The sequence below is a fragment of the Mauremys mutica genome, unplaced genomic scaffold (assembly GCF_020497125.1).
Source record: "Mauremys mutica isolate MM-2020 ecotype Southern unplaced genomic scaffold, ASM2049712v1 Super-Scaffold_100418, whole genome shotgun sequence".
Classification (NCBI taxonomy): domain Eukaryota; kingdom Metazoa; phylum Chordata; order Testudines; family Geoemydidae; genus Mauremys; species Mauremys mutica.
Window position 1 is genome coordinate 520,169 of NW_025423337.1, and position 7,559 is coordinate 527,727.

At 61.3% G+C, this 7,559-nt stretch overlaps 1 non-coding gene across 1 annotated transcript; it reads left to right on the top strand.

The window, feature by feature from the left end:
* Positions 1 to 4,261: 4,261 nt before the first annotated feature.
* Positions 4,262 to 4,344, top strand: TRNAA-AGC. The gene has a single exon. It is a non-coding gene; the product is annotated as a tRNA-Ala (tRNA).
* The last annotated feature ends 3,215 nt before the right edge of the window (positions 4,345 to 7,559 follow it).

Sequence of the window (7,559 nt, forward strand, 5' to 3'; positions counted from 1 at the left end):
CTCCCAGAGCCCGTGTGTCCGCACCCCCCTGCCCCCCCATCCCCTGCCCCAGCTCAGAGCCTGCCCCCCTCACTCAACCTCCCCACAGCCTGCAACCCTCCCGCCCCCCAACTCCCTCCCAGCCCGTGTGTCCGCACCCCCCTGCCCCCCCATCCCCTGCCCCAGCTCAGAGCCTGCCCCCCTCACTCAACCTCCCCACAGCCTGCAACCCTCCCCGCCCCCCAACTCCCTCCCAGAGCCCGCGTGTCCGCACCCCCCTGCACCCCCATCCCCTGCCCCAGCTCAGAGCCTGCCCCCCTCACTCAACCTCCCCACAGCCTGCAACCCTCCCGCCCCCCAACTCCCTCCCAGAGCCCGCGTGTCCGCACCCCCCTGCACCCCCATCCCCTGCCCCAGCTCAGAGCCTGCCCCCCTCACTCAACCTCCCCACCGCCTGCAACCCTCCCGCCCCCCAACTCCCTCCCAGCCCGTGTGTCCGCACCCCCCTGCCCCCCCATCCCCTGCCCCAGCTCAGAGCCTGCCCCCCTCACTCAACCTCCCCACAGCCTGCAACCCTCCCGCCCCCAACTCCCTCCCAGAGCCCGCGTGTCCGCACCCCCCTGCACCCCCATCCCCTGCCCCAGCTCAGAGCCTGCCCCCCTCACTCAACCTCCCCACAGCCTGCAACCCTCCCGCCCCCCAACTCCCTCCCAGAGCCCGTGTGTCCGCACCCCCCTGCCCCCCCATCCCCTGCCCCAGCTCAGAGCCTGCCCCCCTCACTCAACCTCCCCACAGCCTGCAACCCTCCCGCCCCCCAACTCCCTCCCAGAGCCCGTGTGTCCGCACCCCCCTGCCCCCCCATCCCCTGCCCCAGCTCAGAGCCTGCCCCCCTCACTCAACCTCCCCACAGCCTGCAACCCTCCCGCCCCCCAACTCCCTCCCAGAGCCCGCGTGTCCGCACCCCCCTGCACCCCCATCCCCTGCCCCAGCTCAGAGCCTGCCCCCCTCACTCAACCTCCCCACAGCCTGCAACCCTCCCGCCCCCCAACTCCCTCCCAGAGCCCGTGTGTCCGCACCCCCCGGCACCCCCATCCCCTGCCCCAGCTCAGACCCTGCCCCCCTCACTCAACCTCCCCACAGCCTGCAACCCTCCCGCCCCCCAACTCCCTCCCAGCCCGTGTGTCCGCACCCCCCTGCCCCCCCATCCCCTGCCCCAGCTCAGAGCCTGCCCCCCTGACTGAAGGTAGCCTGCAACCCTCCCGCCCCCCAACTCCCTCCCAGCCCGTGTGTCCGCACCCCCCTGCACCCCCATCCCCTGCCCCAGCTCAGAGCCTGCCCCCCTCACTCAACCTCCCCATAGCCTGCAACCCTCCCGCCCCCCAACTCCCTCCCAGCCCGTGTGTCCGCACCCCCCTGCACCCCCATCCCCTGCCCCAGCTCAGACCCTGCCCCCCTCACTCAACCTCCCCATAGCCTGCAACCCTCCCGCCCCCCAACTCCCTCCCAGCCCGTGTGTCCGCACCCCCCTGCCCCCCCATCCCCTGCCCCAGCTCAGAGCCTGCCCCCCTCACTCACCCTCCCCATAGCCTGCAACCCTCCCGCCCCCCAACTCCCTCCCAGCCCGTGTGTCCGCACCCCCCTGCCCCCCCATCCCCTGCCCCAGCTCAGAGCCTGCCCCCCTCACTCAACCTCCCCACAGCCTGCAACCCTCCCGCCCCCCAACTCCCTCCCAGCCCGTGTCCGCACCCCCCTGCCCCCCATCCCCTGCCCCAGCTCAGAGCCTGCCCCCCTCACTCAACCTCCCCACAGCCTGCAACCCTCCCGCCCCCCAACTCCCTCCCAGCCCGTGTGTCCGCACCCCCCTGCCCCCCATCCCCTGCCCCAGCTCAGAGCCTGCCCCCCTCACTCAACCTCCCCACAGCCTGCAACCCTCCCGCCCCCCAACTCCCTCCCAGCCCGTGTGTCCGCACCCCCCTGCACCCCCATCCCCTGCCCCAGCTCAGAGCCTGCCCCCCTCACTCAACCTCCCCACAGCCTGCAACCCTCCCGCCCCCCAACTCCCTCCCAGCCCGTGTGTCCGCACCCCCCTGCCCCCCATCCCCTGCCCCAGCTCAGAGCCTGCCCCCCTCACTCAACCTCCCCACAGCCTGCAACCCTCCCGCCCCCCAACTCCCTCCCAGCTCAGAGCCTGCCCCCCTCACTCAACCTCCCCACAGCCTGCAACCCTCCCGCCCCCCAACTCCCTCCCAGCCCGTGTGTCCGCACCCCCCTGCCCCCCATCCCCTGCCCCAGCTCAGAGCCTGCCCCCCTCACTCAACCTCCCCACAGCCTGCAACCCTCCCGCCCCCCAACTCCCTCCCAGCCCGTGTGTCCGCACCCCCCTGCCCCCCATCCCCAGCTCAGAGCCTGCCCCCCTCACTCAACCTCCCCACAGCCTGCAACCCTCCCGCCCCCCAACTCCCTCCCAGCCCGTGTGTCCGCACCCCCCTGCCCCCCCATCCCCTGCCCCAGCTCAGAGCCTGCCCCCCTCACTCAACCTCCCCACAGCCTGCAACCCTCCCGCCCCCCAACTCCCTCCCAGCCCGTGTGTCCGCACCCCCCTGCCCCCCATCCCCTGCCCCAGCTCAGAGCCTGCCCCCCTCACTCAACCTCCCCACAGCCTGCAACCCTCCCGCACCCCAACTACATCCCTGACCGAGTGTACGCACCCCCCCTGCACCCCCATCCCCTGCCCCAGCTCAGAGCCTGCCCCCCTCACTCAACCTCCCCACAGCCTGCAACCCAAACCCCCCAACTCCCTCCCCGGCCGGGTGTCCGCACCCCCCGGCCCCCCATCCCCTGCCCCAGCTCAGAGCCTGCCCCCCTCACTCAACCTCCCCATAGCCTGCAACCCTCCCGCCCCCCAACTCCCTCCCAGCCCGTGTGTCCGCACCCCCTGCCCCCCCATCCCCTGCCCCAGCTCAGAGCCTGCCCCCCTCACTCAACCTCCCCATAGCCTGCAACCCTCCCGCCCCCCAACTCCCTCCCAGCCCGTGTGTCCGCACCCCCCTGCCCCCCATCCCCTGCCCCAGCTCAGAGCCTGCCCCCCTCACTCAACCTCCCCACAGCCTGCAACCCTCCCGCCCCCCAACTCCCTCCCAGCCCGTGTGTCCGCACCCCCCCTGCATCCCCATCCCCTGCCCCAGCTCAGAGCCTGCCCCCCTCACTCAACCTCCCCATAGCCTGCAACCCTCCCGCCCCCCAACTCCCTTCCAGCCCGCGTGTCCGCACCCCCCTGCCCCCCCATCCCCTGCCCCAGCTCAGAGCCTGCCCCCCTCACTCAACCTCCCCACAGCCTGCAACCCTCCCGCCCCCCAACTCCCTCCCAGCCCGTGTGTCCGCACCCCCCTGCCCCCCCATCCCCTGCCCCAGCTCAGAGCCTGCCCCCCTCACTCAACCTCCCCATAGCCTGCAACCCTCCCGCCCCCCAACTCCCTCCCAGCCCGTGTGTCCGCACCCCCCTGCCCCCCCATCCCCTGCCCCAGCTCAGAGCCTGCCCCCCTCACTCAACCTCCCCATAGCCTGCAACCCTCCCGCCCCCCAACTCCCTCCCAGCCCGTGTGTCCGCACCCCCCTGCCCCCCCCATCCCCTGCCCCAGCTCAGAGCCTGCCCCCCTCACTCAACCTCCCCACAGCCTGCAACCCTCCCGCCCCCCAACTCCCTCCCAGCCCGTGTGTCCGCACCCCCCCTGCACCCCCATCCCCTGCCCCAGCTCAGAGCCTGCCCCCCTCACTCAACCTCCCCATAGCCTGCAACCCTCCCGCCCCCCAACTCCCTCCCAGCCCGTGTGTCCGCACCCCCCTGCCCCCCCATCCCCTGCCCCTCCCTATGGGGAGGTTGGCTCGGCTCTTTCTTTCTGCTGCTGCTGTTAGTCCATGAAACATCAAAGGTGGAATGCAAGGCTGAGTTCATGCACCAGCCCCCTGAAAAAATTTCAGTGCCCCAGAGAAATCCTGCCCCCTGCTATTGGAACGATGTGCTGGAAATTTGAATGGGAAAGGGACTGTCTGAATTGTCAGAGTGGGGAATGAACAACAGTCTACAGCAATGTCATTAACACAAACACACTCATCCTGCTCCAGCCGGAAGGGAAATGGGCAGGAATCCTCGCTGTTCACCCAAGGGGACATTTACACTGATGCGCAGCCGTGAGTGTGCTGGGGAAGCTGGTCTGGGCAAACAATTTGAAGTGACAATTCAGTGAGAACAGAATCATCATGTAACAATACAACTGTACATCAAGTAGTTGTGACCGAGTGGTTAAGGTGATGGACTAGCAGTCCATTGGGGTCTTCCCCGTGCAGGTTCAAATCCTGCTAACTATGCGAGTGCTGCACTGTTGTTATTATTACTGTAGACTTGGTGCCTGAGCATCCAGAGTGCAAACTGGAGCCAGGTCTACTTTCACTCTGTCTACACTTAAAATGCTGCTGTGTCACTGCTATAGCACTTTGGAGTACACAGTGATTGGAGAGGTTTTCCCATCCATGTAATAGCTACATGGACAGAACAATTCTTCCTTTTATTTAGCACTATCTAACCCGGGCTTAGGTCACCTTAACTCTATGGGTTTGGGGGGTGTGGGTTTTTCACACCCTGAGAGACGTCGCTCTGCCAGTGAAGTGCCCACTTAGATCCCTCTTGGTATTTCAATGCAGGCACTGACCTGTGAGAGGAAAACATCAGCTCACAAACACAGAGACTGAATTCCTCACATTTAATCTCTCTGCACTTTCCAGAAAGTCACAAAATTCAATTCATTCTTGCTAGGACAGAGAAAAAATAAGTGACACTAAGTTTTTGGCTTGGGTAAATAAAATTAAGTGTTTAATTAATACAGTAAAAAATCTGTCCTGATTCCTCTAACATCACAGCATGAAATAGGAACAGAGACAAATCTTGTCAGTGACGACTAATTTCGCAAATGATCTTCCCATTATTAATTTCCACGCTGTCCCCATTGGAGGTCTGGGCATCTCCAGTGTCACTGCTCTGCGTTCACCTTCCCCTTAGAATTGTTCTCGGACATTCGCCTTCCTCTGCAGCATGGGGCATGGGTCACTTGCTGGAGGATTCCCTGCACCTTGAGGTCTTTAAACCACGATTTGAGGACTTCAGTAACTCAGACATAGGTCAGGGGTTTGTTACACTACAGGAGTGGGTGGGTGAGATTCTGTGGCCTGCATTGTGCAGGAGGTCAGACTAGATGATCATAATGGTCCCTTCTGACCTTAAGTCTATGAATCTAGTCCCATATTTGGAAAATTGTGCAGTTCAGAATGTGAATAGTGACCTCGTCTCCTTCCTGCACCTGCTCTACATTGCTCCACAGCAGCTTCTCCACCTGCAGAGTCACCCCAGCACGGCAGTGCAGCCGCCCAGGGTTCAGCAGGGGCCCCTGGCAAGGACAGTGGGTGCAGCTAATAGCCCAGTGTGCCTGGCAGTGAGGCAGCTGTAAAAAAGCAACACCCCCCCCCCCCGCACAAGTACAGAGACTGAATTCCCCAACTTTAACATCATGACCCCCTGTAGAAAGCCACACGTGTCAGTTCTATTTTCACAGGGAGATGCAAAAATCAAGTGACACCAATTTTTAAATTGAGTAAATAAAGTTGAGGAGATAGTTATTAACCTCATAAAACTATACTAAAGATCCCTCAGCATAACACCTGAAATATGAACAGCGACAAACCTTGTCAGCAAAGGCTCATTTCCCAAACGATCCTCAAAATGTTACTAATTCCCACCCCTCCTCCACAGGAGCTCTGTTCAGTGTAGCTGTTCTGCAGGCAGCTTCCCATTTCTGCCGGCCCAGAGGGCCCGAGGGGGGGCAATAGCGGGGTTCGTTGCCTGGTGTGCGTCACACTAATTAACACACCAGGGTGGAGAAGCAAGCCAAGTTTGCCATGCCAAGTGGTTCAGAAGGAAGCAGCATCCTGTGCGGAAGCCCAAGGTGGCTGAGCGGGTGTTGATGCAAATAGGAAGCTCCTCTGTCTGTTTTCCTCCACTCTTGGTTGGGGTGGAGGGAGAGAAGGTCTTTGCAACAGAGAACCTGCCACTTGTGGAGCCTTTGTGGGGATGCTAATCAGGGCAAGGAAGCAACCTGCACCTCGCAGCAGAAGTCAGGGGTGGGGGGTGCGTACATCACTGGCAGAGGAAGCACTTTTAAGCCAAGAGATTTAAGCACTTCATTAATTTTCTGTCAAGGTGCCCCCTTGATAATTGCAAACAACTGCTCCACCTCGCTCCCCTCCCCCGGCTGCTGGTTCCTACAGGCTCCCAACAGAACTCAGAAGTCTCCAGGGAGCTATCGAGGGAGGAGGGGCATGCTCAGCATGTCCCTTCGATAGATACCGTGCTGCACGTAGCCACAGATCTCTTCCTCCTGGCTCAACCGGCTCTGTTTCTGCGGGAGGCTGGTTACGTGGTGCCCGAGGCAGGGAGCGGCATGCCCCATGCTGCAAACACCATTAGCACCTTGTTTGCTGTGCTTCTTATTTTACCCTATGGCTCCTTTTTTTCATTTGTGCAGCTCACGTCAAGCAGCTGTTCTCAAGAAAATTACTAAACCCGCTGCTCTGGTGGTTGGGTGTGCGGGCAGCCTGGTAATGTAGTGTGAGAACGGCTGGATTCCTGTGTCCATCTGGCTTCTTGTCCGACCCTCACCTGCCGGAGTAGCTGGTGAATGGGTTTGTCCTCTCACCAGCCCTGCGCGGTAGGGAAACGTTATCCCCATGTTGCAGAAGGGGAGCGGAGAGGCAGATTAAATGACTTGGCCAAGGTCAGGGAATCTGTGGCAGAATTGGGAATCGAACCCAGCCTTCAAGTACAATGCCTTAATCCCCAGGCCCCACTCAGTGTTAAGATGAAAACCATGTGTTTCAGAAAATATTCCCCTTTCAGATTAAGTAATATCACCCAATGGGCTGCTCCTTTTCCCGCCAGTCCTCTAGGATGTTTATCTAGTGTGTGGGAAACACACCTGGAAACGGAGCCTTTAGGATTATCTGTGATACAGTAGCACTTTGGACCCCAGTCAAAGATCAGGACCTGGTTGTGTTAGGTGCTGTACAGACAGACACAGCAGAAGGCCCTTGCCCCATGGTGTGTACAGTCAGGACACAACAGGGGCATAAAGCAGATGATGGGGCGGGGATGGGAAGGAGATGGTAACAGTATAAAGCATTTTCCACTAAGCTCTGAAGTCTCCACTCCCGCCTCGCTGCCACGCAGTACATGCCGCCAGCGCGCTGTCGTTCTGCCTTATAACTGGGGTAACCTTCTCAGTCTGAGATGTGAGAGCATCCCAGCTTTATGGGCCAGTCACTTCTGGAAGGTGGAAAATCCTGAGTTTGGGGCGGATTCCTACCCCTTGTGTTATAATGCCACTTAGCTAGCATGCATTATTACAGCCTGGAGTCCACTCCACCAGCTATTGCAGAGCATCCATTCTGGGGGGATGGGAGGGGTTTCACAGCCCCACGGCAGTGCTAGGCAACTGCAGATAGTAAATAAAATGGTTTTATTAGCATCATGGTCT